We start from the raw sequence: 13393 nt of genomic DNA on the forward strand, positions 1-13393 counted from the left end.
CATTGTTCTCGCGGAAGGCTGCGATGAGCCCTCTGGCTGTCTTGGAGAATTGGTAGTGCAGTCAGCGAAGTCGGCAGTTAGGCTTGGTGAGCTCTGCCAGAGCAGCAGCTACCACTTAAATCGGCAGCGGATCGCCGGGACACGATATAACACACCACGGCAACACAACGTGACGCGGCTGTAGCGTGTGGCAGGTGCGCAACGCAGCAACAACTGGGGCGTTGTAGGGCCGGTAGAAGCGGTGCAAAACGAGGTCCTACCGGGATTTGAACCCGGATCGCTGGATTCAGAGTCCAGAGTGCTAACCATTACAGCACTAACTCACCAATCCGCAAACAAAATTTCAAACGCTTTCCTAAAGCCCCACACGACAGCTGGCGCCATCGCTACATTCTATGTCTGCAACGCCGCACAAAACCAAGCTCCTACCGGGATTTGAACCCGGATCGCTGGATTCAAAGTCCAGAGTGCTAACCATTACACCATAAGAGCACCTAGCTCAGACACACACGCCCAATCCGTAACCCGCTCGATCTACGCATTCACGTATTTACGGACATGCCTCATGTGCTGCACATACCCCTTTCACATATCATCGTGCTCCTACACTTACGGCCATGCTCGCATGCTTCTTTCGCCACCCGGCTTGCTTCAATCCCCGCCTCGAACCATCCGGTTGCTACTCGCTTTGACGTCGCATTTCTTCGTGTTTTGGATACCCACGGGATCCATTGTTCTCGCGGAAGGCTGCGATGAGCCCTCTGGCTGTCTTGGAGAATTGGTAGTGCAGTCAGCGAAGTCGGCAGTTAGGCTTGGTGAGCTCTGCCAGAGCAGCAGCTACCACTTAAATCGGCAGCGGATCGCCGGGACACGATATAACACACCACGGCAACACAACGTGACGCGGCTGTAGCGTGTGGCAGGTGCGCAACGCAGCAACAACTGGGGCGTTGTAGGGCCGGTAGAAGCGGTGCAAAACGAGGTCCTACCGGGATTTGAACCCGGATCGCTGGATTCAGAGTCCAGAGTGCTAACCATTACAGCACTAACTCACCAATCCGCAAACAAAATTTCAAACGCTTTCCTAAAGCCCCACACGACAGCTGGCGCCATCGCTACATTCTATGTCTGCAACGCCGCACAAAACCAAGCTCCTACCGGGATTTGAACCCGGATCGCTGGATTCAAAGTCCAGAGTGCTAACCATTACACCATAAGAGCACCTAGCTCAGACACACCACGCCCAATCCGCAACCCGCTCGAATCGCACGCAGTTGACGTATTCACGGACATGCCACATGTGCTGCACATACCCCTTTCACATATCATCGTGCTCCTACACTTACGGCTATGCTCGCATGCTTCTTTCGCCACCCGGCTTGCTTCAATCCCCGCCTCGAACCATCCGGTTGCTACTCGCTTTGACGTCGCATTTCTTCGTGTTTTGGATACCCACGGGATCTATTGTTCTCGCGGAAGGCTGCGATGAGCCCTCTGGCTGTCTTGGAGAATTGGTAGTGCAGTCAGCGAAGTCGGCAGTTAGGCTTGGTGAGCTCTGCCAGAGCAGCAGCTACCACTTAAATCGGCAGCGGATCGCCGGGACACGATATAACACACCACGGCAACACAACGTGACGCGGCTGTAGCGTGTGGCAGGTGCGCAACGCAGCAACAACTGGGGCGTTGTGGGGCCGGTAGGAGCGGTGCAAAACGAGGTCCTACCGGGATTTGAACCCGGATCGCAATAGGAGTTCAGAGTCCAGAGTGCTAACCATTACACCATAAGAGCACCTAGCCCAGACACAACACGCCCAATCCGCAACCCGCTCGAACCGCACGCAGTTGACGTATTCACGGACATGCCACATGTGCTGCACATACCCCTTTCACATATCATCGTGCTCCTACACTTACGGCTATGCTCGCATGCTTCTTTCGCCACCCGGCTTGCTTCAATCCCCGCCTCGAACCATCCGGTTGCTACTCGCTTTGACGTCGCATTTCTTCGTGTTTTGGATACCCACGGGATCTATTGTTCTCGCGGAAGGCTGCGATGAGCCCTCTGGCTGTCTTGGAGAATTGGTAGTGCAGTCAGCGAAGTCGGCAGTTAGGCTTGGTGAGCTCTGCCAGAGCAGCAGCTACCACTTAAATCGGCAGCGGATCGCCGGGACACGATATAACACACCACGGCAACACAACGTGACGCGGCTGTAGCGTGTGGCAGGTGCGCAACGCAGCAACAACTGGGGCGTTGTAGGGCCGCTAGAAGCGGTGCAAAACGAGGTCCTACCGGGATTTGAACCCGGATCGCTGGATTCAGAGTCCAGAGTGCTAACCATTACACCATAGACCAGCACTAACTCACCAATCCGCAAACAAAATTTCAAACGCTTTCCTAAAGCCCCCACACGACAGGCTGGCGCCATCGCCTACATACTATGCTTGCAACGCCGCACAAAATCAAGCTCCTACCCGGGATTTGAACCCGGATCGCTGGATTCAGAGTCCAGAGTGCTAACCATTACACCATAAGACCAGCACTAACTCACCAATCCGCAAACAAAATTTCAAACGCTTTCCTAAAGCCCCACACGACAGCTGGCGCCATCGCTACATTCTATGCCTGCAACGCCGCACAAAATCAAGCTCCTACCGGGATTTGAACCCGGATCGCTGGATTCAAAGTCCAGAGTGCTAACCATTACACCATAAGAGCACCTAGCTCAGACACAACACGCCCAATCCGCAACCCGCTCGAATCGCACGCAATTCACGTATTTACGGACATGCCCCATGTGCTGCACATACCCCTTTCACATATCATCGTGCTCCTACACTTACGGCCATGCTCGCATGCTTCTTTCGCCACCCGGCTTGCTTCAATCCCCGCCTCGAACCATCCGGTTGCTACTCGCTTTGACGTCGCATTTCTTCGTGTTTTGGATACCCACGGGATCTATTGTTCTCGCGGAAGGCTGCGATGAGCCCTCTGGCTGTCTTGGAGAATTGGTAGTGCAGTCAGCGAAGTCGGCAGTTAGGCTTGGTGAGCTCTGCCAGAGCAGCAGCTACCACTTAAATCGGCAGCGGATCGCCGGGACACGATATAACACACCACGGCAACACAACGTGACGCGGCTGTAGCGTGTGGCAGGCGCGCAACGCAGCAACAACTGGGGCGTTGTAGGGCCGGTAGAAGCGGCGCAAAACGAGGTCCTACCGGGATTTGAACCCGGATCGCTGGATTCAGAGTCCAGAGTGCTAACCATTACACATAGACCAGCACTAACTCACCAACCCGCAAACAAAATTTCAAACGCTTTCCTAAAGCCCCACACGACAGCTGGCGCCATCGCTACATTCTATGTCTGCAACGCCGCACAAAACCAAGCTCCTACCGGGATTTGAACCCGGATCGCTGGATTCAAAGTCCAGAGTGCTAACCATTACACCATAAGAGCACCTAGCTCAGACACAACACGCCCATCCGCACCCGCTCGAATCGCACGCAATTCACGTATTTACGGACATGCCCCATGTGCTGCACATACCCCTTTCACATATCATCGTGCTCCTACACTTACGTCCATGCTCGCATGCTTCTTTCGCCACCCGGCTTGCTTCAATCCCCGCCTCGAACCATCCGGTTGCTACTCGCTTTGACGTCGCATTTCTTCGTGTTTTGGATACCCACGGGATCCATTGTTCTCGCGGAAGGCTGCGATGAGCCCTCTGGCTGTCTTGGAGAATTGGTAGTGCAGTCAGCGAAGTCGGCAGTTAGGCTTGGTGAGCTCTGCCAGAGCAGCAGCTACCACTTAAATCGGCAGCGGATCGCCGGGACACGATATAACACACCACGGCAACACAACGTGACGCGGCTGTAGCGTGTGGCAGGTGCGCAACGCAGCAACAACTGGGGCGTTGTAGGGCCGGTAGAAGCGGTGCAAAACGAGGTCCTACCGGGATTTGAACCCGGATCGCTGGATTCAGAGTCCAGAGTGCTAACCATTACAGCACTAACTCACCAATCCGCAAATAAAATTTCAAACGCTTTCCTAAAGCCCCACACGACAGCTGGCGCCATCGCTACATTCTATGTCTGCAACGCCGCACAAAACCAAGCTCCTACCGGGATTTGAACCCGGATCGCTGGATTCAAAGTCCAGAGTGCTAATCATTACACCATAAGAGCACCTAGCCCAGACACAACACGCCCAATCCGTAACCCGCTCGAACCGCACGCAGTTCACGTATTCACGGACATGCCACATGTGCTGCACATACCCCTTTCACATATCATCGTGCTCCTACACTTACGGCTATGCTCGCATGCTTCTTTCGCCACCCGGCTTGCTTCAATCCCCGCCTCGAACCATCCGGTTGCTACTCGCTTTGACGTCGCATTTCTTCGTGTTTTGGATACCCATGGGATCCATTGTTCTCGCGGAAGGCTGCGATGAGCCCTCTGGCTGTCTTGGATAATTGGTAGTGCAGTCAGCGAAGTCGGCAGTTAGGCTTGGTGAGCTCTGCCAGAGCAGCAGCTACCACTTAAATCGGCAGCGGATCGCCGGGACACGATATAACACACCACGGCAACACAACGTGACGCGGCTGTAGCGTGTGGCAGGTGCGCAACGCAGCAACAACTGGGGCGTTGTAGGGCCGGTAGAAGCGAGGTCCTACCGGGATTTGAACCCGGATCGCTGGATTCAGAGTCCAGAGTGCTAATCATTACACCATAAGAGCACCTAGCCCAGACACACCACGTCCAATCCGCAACCCGCTCGAACCGCACGCAGTTCACGTATTCACGGACATGCCACATGTGCTGCACATACCCCTTTCACATATCATCGTGCTCCTACACTTACGGCTATGCTCGCATGCTTCTTTCGCCACCCGGCTTGCTTCAATCCCCGCCTCGAACCATCCGGTTGCTACTCGCTTTGACGTCGCATTTCTTCGTGTTTTGGATACCCACGGGATCCATTGCTCTCGCGGAAGGCTGCGATGAGCCCTCTGGCTGTCTTGGAGAATTGGTAGTGCAGTCAGCGAAGTCGGCAGTTAGGCTTGGTGAGCTCTGCCAGAGCAGCAGCTACCACTTAAATCGGCAGCGGATCGCCGGGACACGATATCACACACCACGGCAACACAACGTGACGCGGCTGTAGCGTGTGGCAGGTGCGCAACGCAGCAACAACTGGGGCGTTGTAGGGCCGGTAGAAGCGGTGCAAAACGAGGTCCTACCGGGATTTGAACCCGGATCGCTGGATTCAGAGTCCAGAGTGCTAACCATTACACCATAAGACCAGCACTAACTCACCAATCCGGAAACAAAATTTTAAACGCTTTCCTAAAGCCCCACACGACAGCTGGCGCCATCGCTACATTCTATGCCTGCAACGCCGCACAAAATCAAGCTCCTACCGGGATTTGAACCCGGATCGCTGGATTCAAAGTCCAGAGTGCTAACCATTACACCATAAGAGCACCTAGCTCAGACACACCACGCCCAATCCGCAACCCGCTCGAATCGCACGCAATTGACGTATTCACGGACATGCCACATGTGCTGCACATACCCCTTTCACATATCATCGTGCTCCTACACTTACGGCCATGCTCGCATGCTTCTTTCGCCACCCGGCTTGCTTCAATCCCCGCCTCGAACCATCCGGTTGCTACTCGCTTTGACGTCGCATTTCTTCGTGTTTTGGGTACCCACGGGATCTATTGTTCTCGCGGAAGGCTGCGATGAGCTCTCTGGCTGTCCTGGAGAGTTAGTAGTGCAGAATAGCGAAATCGGCAGTTAGGCTTGGTGAGCTCTGCCAGAGCAGCAGCTACACTTAAATCGGCAGCAGATCGCCGGGAACACGGATATAACACACCACGGCAACACATAGAGACGCAGGCTGTAGCGTGTGAGCAGGTGCGCGACACAGCAACACCTGGGTCGTTGTAGTGCCGGTAGAGGCGGTGCAAAAACGAGCTCCTACCGGGATTTGAACCCGGATCGCTGGATTCAGAGTCCAGAGTGCTAACCATTACACCATAAGAGCACCTAGCCCAGACACACCACGTCCAATCCGCAACCCGCTCGAACCGCACGCAGTTCACGTATTCACGGACATGCCACATGTGCTGCACATACCCCTTTCACATATCATCGTGCTCCTACACTTACGGCTATGCTCGCATGCTTCTTTCGCCACCCGGCTTGCTTCAATCCCCGCCTCGAACCATCCGGTTGCTACTCGCTTTGACGTCGCATTTCTTCGTGTTTTGGATACCCACGGGATCCATTGTTCTCGCGGAAGGCTGCGATGAGCCCTCTGGCTGTCTTGGAGAATTGGTAGTGCAGTCAGCGAAGTCGGCAGTTAGGCTTGGTGAGCTCTGCCAGAGCAGCAGCTACCACTTAAATCGGCAGCGGATCGCCGGGACACGATATAACACACCACGGCAACACAACGTGACGCGGCTGTAGCGTGTGGCAGGTGCGCAACGCAGCAACAACTGGGGCGTTGATAGGGCCGGTAGAAGCGGTGCAAAACGAGGTCCTACCGGGATTTGAACCCGGATCGCTGGATTCAAAGTCCAGAGTGCTAACCATTACACCATAAGAGCACCTAGCTCAGACACAACACGCCCAATCCGCAACCCGCTCGAATCGCACGCAATTCACGTATTCATGGACATGCCACATGTGCTGCACATACCACTTTCACATATCATCGTGCTCCTACACCTACGGCCATGCTCGCATGCTTCTTTCGCCACCAGGCTTGCTTCAATCCCCGCCTCGAGCCATCCAGTTGCTACTCGCTTTGACGTCGCATTTCTTCGTGTTATGGATACCCACGGGATCAATTGAATCTGCGCGGAAGGCTGCGATGAACCCTCTGGCTGTCTTGGAGAATTGGTAGTGCAGTCAGCGAAGTAGGCAGTTAGGCTTGGTGAGCTCTGCCAGAGCAGCAGCTACCACTTAAATCGGCAGCGGATCGCCGGGACACGATATAACACACCACGGCAACACAACGTGACGCGGCTGTAGCGTGTGACAGGTGCGCAACGCAGCAACAGCTGGGGCGTTGTAGGGGCCGGTAGAAACCGCTGCAAAACGAGGTCCTACCGGGATTTGAACCCGGATCGCTGGATTTCAGAGTCCAGAGTGCTAAACCATTACACCATAAAGACCAGCACTAACTCACCCAATCCGCAAACAAAATTTCAAACGCTTTCCTAAAGCCCCACACGACAGCTGGCGCCATCGCTACATACTATGCTTGCAACGCCGCACAAAATCAAGCTCCTACCGGGATTTGAACCCGGATCGCTGGATTCAAAGTCCAGAGTGCTAACCATTACACCATAAGAGCACCTAGCTCAGACACAACACGCCCAATCCGCAACCCGCTCGAATCGCACCCAATTCACGTATTCACGGACATGCCACATGTGCTGCACATACCCCTTTCACATATCGTCGTGCTCCTACACTTACGGCCATGCTCGCATGCTTCTTTCGCCACCAGGCTTGCTTCAATCCCCGCCTCGAGCCATCCGGTTGCTACTCGCTTTAACGTCGCATTTCTTCGTGTTATGGATACCCACGGGATCTATTGCTCTCGCTGAAGGCTGCGATGAACCCTCTGGCTGTCTTGGAGAATTGGTAGTGCAGTCAGCGAAGTCGGCAGTTAGGCTTGATGAGTTCTGCCAGAGCAGCAGCTACCACTTAAATCGGCAGCGGATCGCCGGGACACGATATAACACACCACGGCAACACAACGTGACGCGGCTGTAGCGTGTGGCAGGTGCGCAACGCAGCAACAACTGGGGCGTTGTAGGGCCGGTAGAAGCGGTGCAAAACGAGGTCCTACCGGGATTTGAACCCGGATCGCTGGATTCAGAGTCCAGAGTGCTAACCATTACACCATAAGACCAGCACTAACTCACCAATCCGCAAACAAGATTTCAAACGCTTTCCTAAAGCCCCACACGACAGCTGGCGCCATCGCTACATACTATGCTTGCAACGCCGCACAAAATCAAGCTCCTACCGGGATTTGAACCCGGATCGCTGGATTCAAAGTCCAGATGGCTAACCATTACACCATAAGAGCACCTAGCCCAGACACACCACGCCCAATCCGCAACCCGCTCGAATGGCACGCAATTCACGTATTCATGGACATGCCACATGTGCTGCACATACCCCTTTCACATATCTTCGTGCTCCTACACTTACGGCCATGCTCGCATGCTTCTTTCGCCACCAGGCTTGCTTCAATCCCCGCCTCGAGCCATCCGGTTGCTACTCGCTTTGACGTCGCATTTCTTCGTGTTATGGATACCCACGGGATCAATTGTTCTCGCTGAAGGCTGCGATGAGCCCTCTGGCTGTCTTGGAGAATTGGTAGTGCAGTCAGCGAAGTCGGCAGTTAAGCATGGTGAGCTCTGCCAGAGCAGCAGCTACCACTTAAATCGGCAGCGGATCGCCGGGACACGATATAACACACCACGGCAACACAACGTGACGCGGCTGTAGCGTGTGGCAGGTGCGCAACGCAGCAACAGCTGGGGCGTTGTAGGGCCGGTAGAAGCGGTGCAAAACGAGGTCCTACCGGGATTTGAACCCGGATCGCTGGATTCAGAGTCCAGAGTGCTAACCATTACACCATAAGAGCACCTAGTTCAGACACACCACGTCCAATCCGCAACCCGCTCGAATCGCACGCAATTCACGTATTCATGGACATGCCACATGTGCTGCACATACCCCTTTCACATATCGTCGTGCTCCTACACTTACGGCCATGCTCGCATGCTTCTTTCGCCACCAGGCTTGCTTCAATCCCCGCCTCGAGCCATCCGGTTGCTACTCGCTTTGACGTCGCATTTCTTCGTGTTTTGGATACCCACGGGATCAATTGTTCTCGCTGAAGGCTGCGATGAACCCTCTGGCTGTCTTGGAGAATTGGTAGTGCAGTCAGCGAAGTCGAACAGTTAAGCATGGTGAGCTCTGCCAGAGCAGCAGCTCCCACTTAAATCGGCAGCGGATCGCCGGGACACGATATAACACACCACCGCAACACAACGTGACGCGGCTGTAGCGTGTGGCAGGTGCGCAACGCAGCAACAACTGGGGCGTTGTAGGGCCGGTAGAAGCGGTGCAAAACGAGGTCCTACCGGGATTTGAACCCGGATCGCTGGATTCAAAGTCCAGAGTGCTAACCATTACACCATTAGAGCACCTAGTTCAGCCACAACACGCCCAATCCGCAACCCGCTCGAATCGCACGCAATTCACGTATTCACGGACATGCCACATGTGCTGCACATACCCCTTTCACATATCATCGTGCTCCTACACTTACGGCCATGCTCGCATGCTTCTTTCGCCACCAGGCTTGCTTCAATCCCCGCCTCGAGCCATCCGGTTGCTACTCGCTTTGACGTCGCATTTCTTCGTGTTATGGATACCCACGGGATCAATTGTTCTCGCTGAAGGCTGCGATGAACCCTCTGGCTGTCTTGGAGAATTGGTAGTGCAGTCAGCGAAGTCGGCAGTTAGGCTTGGTGAGCTCTGCCAGAGCAGCAGCTACCACTTAAATCGGCAGCGGATCGCCGGGACACGATATAACACACCACGGCAACACAACGTGACGCGGCTGTAGCGTGTGGCAGGTGCGCAACGCAGCAGCAGCTGGGGCGTTGTAGGGCCGGTAGAAGCGGTGCAAAACGAGGTCCTACCGGGATTTGAACCCGGATCGCTGGACTCAAAGTCCAGAGAGCTAAATATTACACCATAAGAGCACCTAGCTCAGACACAACACGCCCAATCCGCAACCCGCTCGAATCGCACGCAATTCACGTATTCACGGACATGCCACATGTGCTGCACATACCCCTTTCACATATCATCGTGCTCCTACACTTACGGCCATGCTCGCATGCTTCTTTCGCCACCAGGCTTGCTTCAATCCCCGCCTCGAGCCATCCGGTTGCTACTCGCTTTGACGTCGCATTTCTTCGTGTTATGGATACCCACGGGATCTATTGTTCTCGCGGAAGGCTGCGATGAGCCCTCTGGCTGTCTTGGAGAATTGTTAGTGCAGTCAGCGAAGTCGGCAGTTAGGCTTGGTGAGTTTTGCCAGAGCAGCAGCTACCACTTAAATCGGCAGCGGATCGCCGGGACACGATATAACACAGCACGGCAACCACAACGTGACGCGGCTGTAGCGTGTGGCAGGTGCGCACCGCAGCAACAACTGGGGCGTTGTGGGGCCGGTAGGAGCGGTGCAAAACGAGGTCCTACCGGGATTTGAACCCGGATCGCTGGATTCAGAGTCCAGAGTGCTAACCATTACACCATAAGACCAGCACTAACTCACCAGTCCGCAAACAAAATTTCAAACGCTTTCCTAAAGCCCCACACGACAGCTGGCGCCATCGCTACATACTATGCTTGCAACGCCGCACAAAATCAAGCTCCTACCGGGATTTGAACCCGGATCGCTGGATTCAAAGTCCAGAGTGCTAACCATTACACCATAAGAGCACCTAGCTCAGACACAACACGCCCAATCCGCAACCCGCTCGAATCGCACGCAATTCACGTATTCATGGACATGCCCCATGTGCTGCACATACCCCTTTCACATATCATCGTGCTCCTACACTTACGGCCATGCCTTTCGCCACCCGGCTTGCTTCAATCCCCGCCTCGAACCATCCGGTTGCTACTCGCTTTGACGTCGCATTTCTTCGTGTTTTGGGTACCCACGGGATCTATTGCTCTCGCAGAAGGCTGCGATGAGCTCTCTGGCTGTCCTGGAGAGTTAGTAGTGCAGTTAGCGAAATCGGCAGTTAGGCTTGGTGAGCTCTGCCAGAGCAGCAGCTACCACTTAAATCGGCAGCGGATCGCCGGGACACGATACAACACACCATGGCAACACAACGTGACGCGGCTGTAGCGTGTGGCAGGTGCGCAACGCAGCAACAACTGGGGCGTTGTAGGGCCGGTAGAAGCGGTGCAAAACGAGGTCCTACCGGGATTTGAACCCGGATCGCTGGATTCAGAGTCCAGAGTGCTAACCATTACACCATAAGAGCACCTAGCCCAGACACACCACGTCCAATCCGCAACCCGCTCGAACCGCACGCAGTTCACGTATTCACGGACATGCCACATGTGCTGAACATACCCCTTTCACATATCATCGTGCTCCTACACTTACGGCCATGCTCGCATGCTTCTTTCGCCACCCGGCTTGCTTCAATCCCCGCCTCGAACCATCCGGTTGCTACTCGCTTTGACGTCGCATTTCTTCGTGTTTTGGATACCCACGGGATCTATTGTTCTCGCGGAAGGCTGCGATGAGCTCTCTGGCTGTCTTGGAGAATTGGTAGTGCAGTCAGCGAAGTCGGCAGTTAGGCTTGGTGAGCTCTGCCAGAGCAGCAGCTACCACTTAAATCGGCAGCGGATCGCCGGGACACGATATAACACACCACGGCAACACAACGTGACGCGGCTGTAGCGTGTGGGCAGGTGCGCAACGCAGCAACAACTGGGGCGTTGTAGGGCCGGTAGAAGCGGTGCAAAACGAGGTCCTACCGGGATTTGAACCCGGATCGCTGGATTCAGAGTCCAGAGTGCTAACCATTACACCATAAGAGCACCTAGCCCAGACACACCACGTCCAATCCGCAACCCGCTCGAACCGCACGCAGTTCACGTATTCACGGACATGCCACATGTGCTGCGTACCCCTTTCACATATCATCGTGCTCCTACACTTACGGCCATGCTCGCATGCTTCTTTCGCCACCAGGCTTGCTTCAATCCCCGCGTCGAGCCATCCGGTTGCTACTCGCTTTGACGTCGCATTTCTTCGTGTTATGGATACCCACGGGATCAATTGTTCTCGCGGAAGGCTGCGATGAACCCTCTGGCTGTCTTGGAGAATTGGTAGTGCAGTCAGCGAAGTCGGCAGTTAAGCATGGTGAGCTCTGCCAGAGCAGCAGCTACCACTTAAATCGGCAGCGGATCGCCGGGACACGATATAACACACCACGGCAACACAACGTGACGCGGCTGTAGCGTGTGGCAGGTGCGCAACGCAGCAACAGCTGGGGCGTTGTAGGGCCGGTAGAAGCGGTGCAAAACGAGGTCCTACCGGGATTTGAACCCGGATCGCTGGATTCAGAGTCCAGAGTGCTAACCATTACACCATAAGACCAGCACTAACTCACCAATCCGCAAACAAAATTTCAAACGCTTTCCTAAAGCCCCACACGACAGCTGGCGCCATCGCTACATACTATGCTTGCAACGCCGCACAAAATCAAGCTCCTACCGGGATTTGAACCCGGATCGCTGGATTCAAAGTCCAGAGTGCTAACCATTACACCATAAGAGCACCTAGTTCAGACACAACACGCCCAATCCGCAACCCGCTCGAATCGCACGCAATTCACGTATTCATGGACATGCCACATGTGCTGCACATACCCCTTTCACATATCGTCGTGCTCCTACACTTACGACCATGCTCGCATGCTTCTTTCGCCACCCGGCTTGCTTCAATCCCCGCCTCGAGCCATCCGGTTGCTACTCGCTTTGACGTCGCATTTCTTCGTGTTATGGATACCCACGGGATCAATTGTTCTCGCGGAAGGCTGCGATGAGCCCTCTGGCTGTCTTGGAGAATTGGTAGTGCAGTCAGCGAAGTCGGCAGTTAGGCTTGGTGAGCTCTGCCAGAGCAGCAGCTACCACTTAAATCGGCAGCGGATCGCCGGGACACGATATAACACACCACGGCAACACAACGTGACGCGGCTGTAGCGTGTGGCAGGTGCGCAACGCAGCAACAACTGGGGCGTTGTAGGGCCGGTAGAAGCGGTGCAAAACGAGGTCCTACCGGGATTTGAACCCGGATCGCTGGATTCAGAGTCCAGAGTGCTAACCATTACAGCACTAACTCACCAATCCGCAAACAAAATTTCAAACGCTTTCCTAAAGCCCCACACGACAGCTGGCGCCATCGCTACATTCTATGTCTGCAACGCTGCACAAAACCAAGCTCCTACCGGGATTTGAACTCGGATCGCTGGATTCAAAGTCTAGAGTGCTAACCATTACACCATAAGAGCACCTAGCTCAGACACAACACGCCCAATCCGCAACCCGCTCGCATCGCACGCAATTCACATATTCACGGACATGCCACATGTGCTGCACATACCCCCTTTCACATATCGTCGTGCTCCTACACTTACGGCCATGCTCGCATGCTTCTTTTCGCCACCAGGTTTGCTTTCAATCCTCCGCCTCGAGCCATCCCGATTGCTACTCGCTTTGACGTCGCCATTTTCTTTCGTGGTTATGGATACCCAC

General features: G+C 54.6%; 1 non-coding gene and 5 pseudogenes across 6 annotated transcripts; all 6 read right to left on the minus strand.

Annotated features, from left to right (window-relative positions):
- Nucleotides 1-251: 251 nt before the first annotated feature.
- On the minus strand, nt 252-323 carry PITG_25111 (annotated as a pseudogene). Its single transcript has one exon. The product of its transcript is annotated as a tRNA-OTHER (tRNA).
- A 657-nt stretch (nt 324-980) lies between these two features.
- Nucleotides 981-1052, minus strand: PITG_25113 (annotated as a pseudogene). The gene has a single exon. The product of its transcript is annotated as a tRNA-OTHER (tRNA).
- Nucleotides 1053-1713: 661 nt separating this feature from the next.
- PITG_25115 lies at nt 1714-1789 on the minus strand (annotated as a pseudogene). The gene has a single exon. The product of its transcript is annotated as a tRNA-OTHER (tRNA).
- A 2159-nt stretch (nt 1790-3948) lies between these two features.
- Nucleotides 3949-4020, minus strand: PITG_25121 (annotated as a pseudogene). The gene has a single exon. The product of its transcript is annotated as a tRNA-OTHER (tRNA).
- Nucleotides 4021-9738: 5718 nt separating this feature from the next.
- PITG_25134 lies at nt 9739-9810 on the minus strand. The gene has a single exon. It is a non-coding gene; the product is annotated as a tRNA-Gln (tRNA).
- A 3098-nt stretch (nt 9811-12908) lies between these two features.
- Nucleotides 12909-12980, minus strand: PITG_25141 (annotated as a pseudogene). The gene has a single exon. The product of its transcript is annotated as a tRNA-OTHER (tRNA).
- Nucleotides 12981-13393: the final 413 nt, after the last annotated feature.

Source organism: Phytophthora infestans, genomic scaffold (assembly GCF_000142945.1).
Source record: "Phytophthora infestans T30-4 supercont1.1 genomic scaffold, whole genome shotgun sequence".
In the NCBI taxonomy this organism is placed as follows: domain Eukaryota; phylum Oomycota; class Peronosporomycetes; order Peronosporales; family Peronosporaceae; genus Phytophthora; species Phytophthora infestans.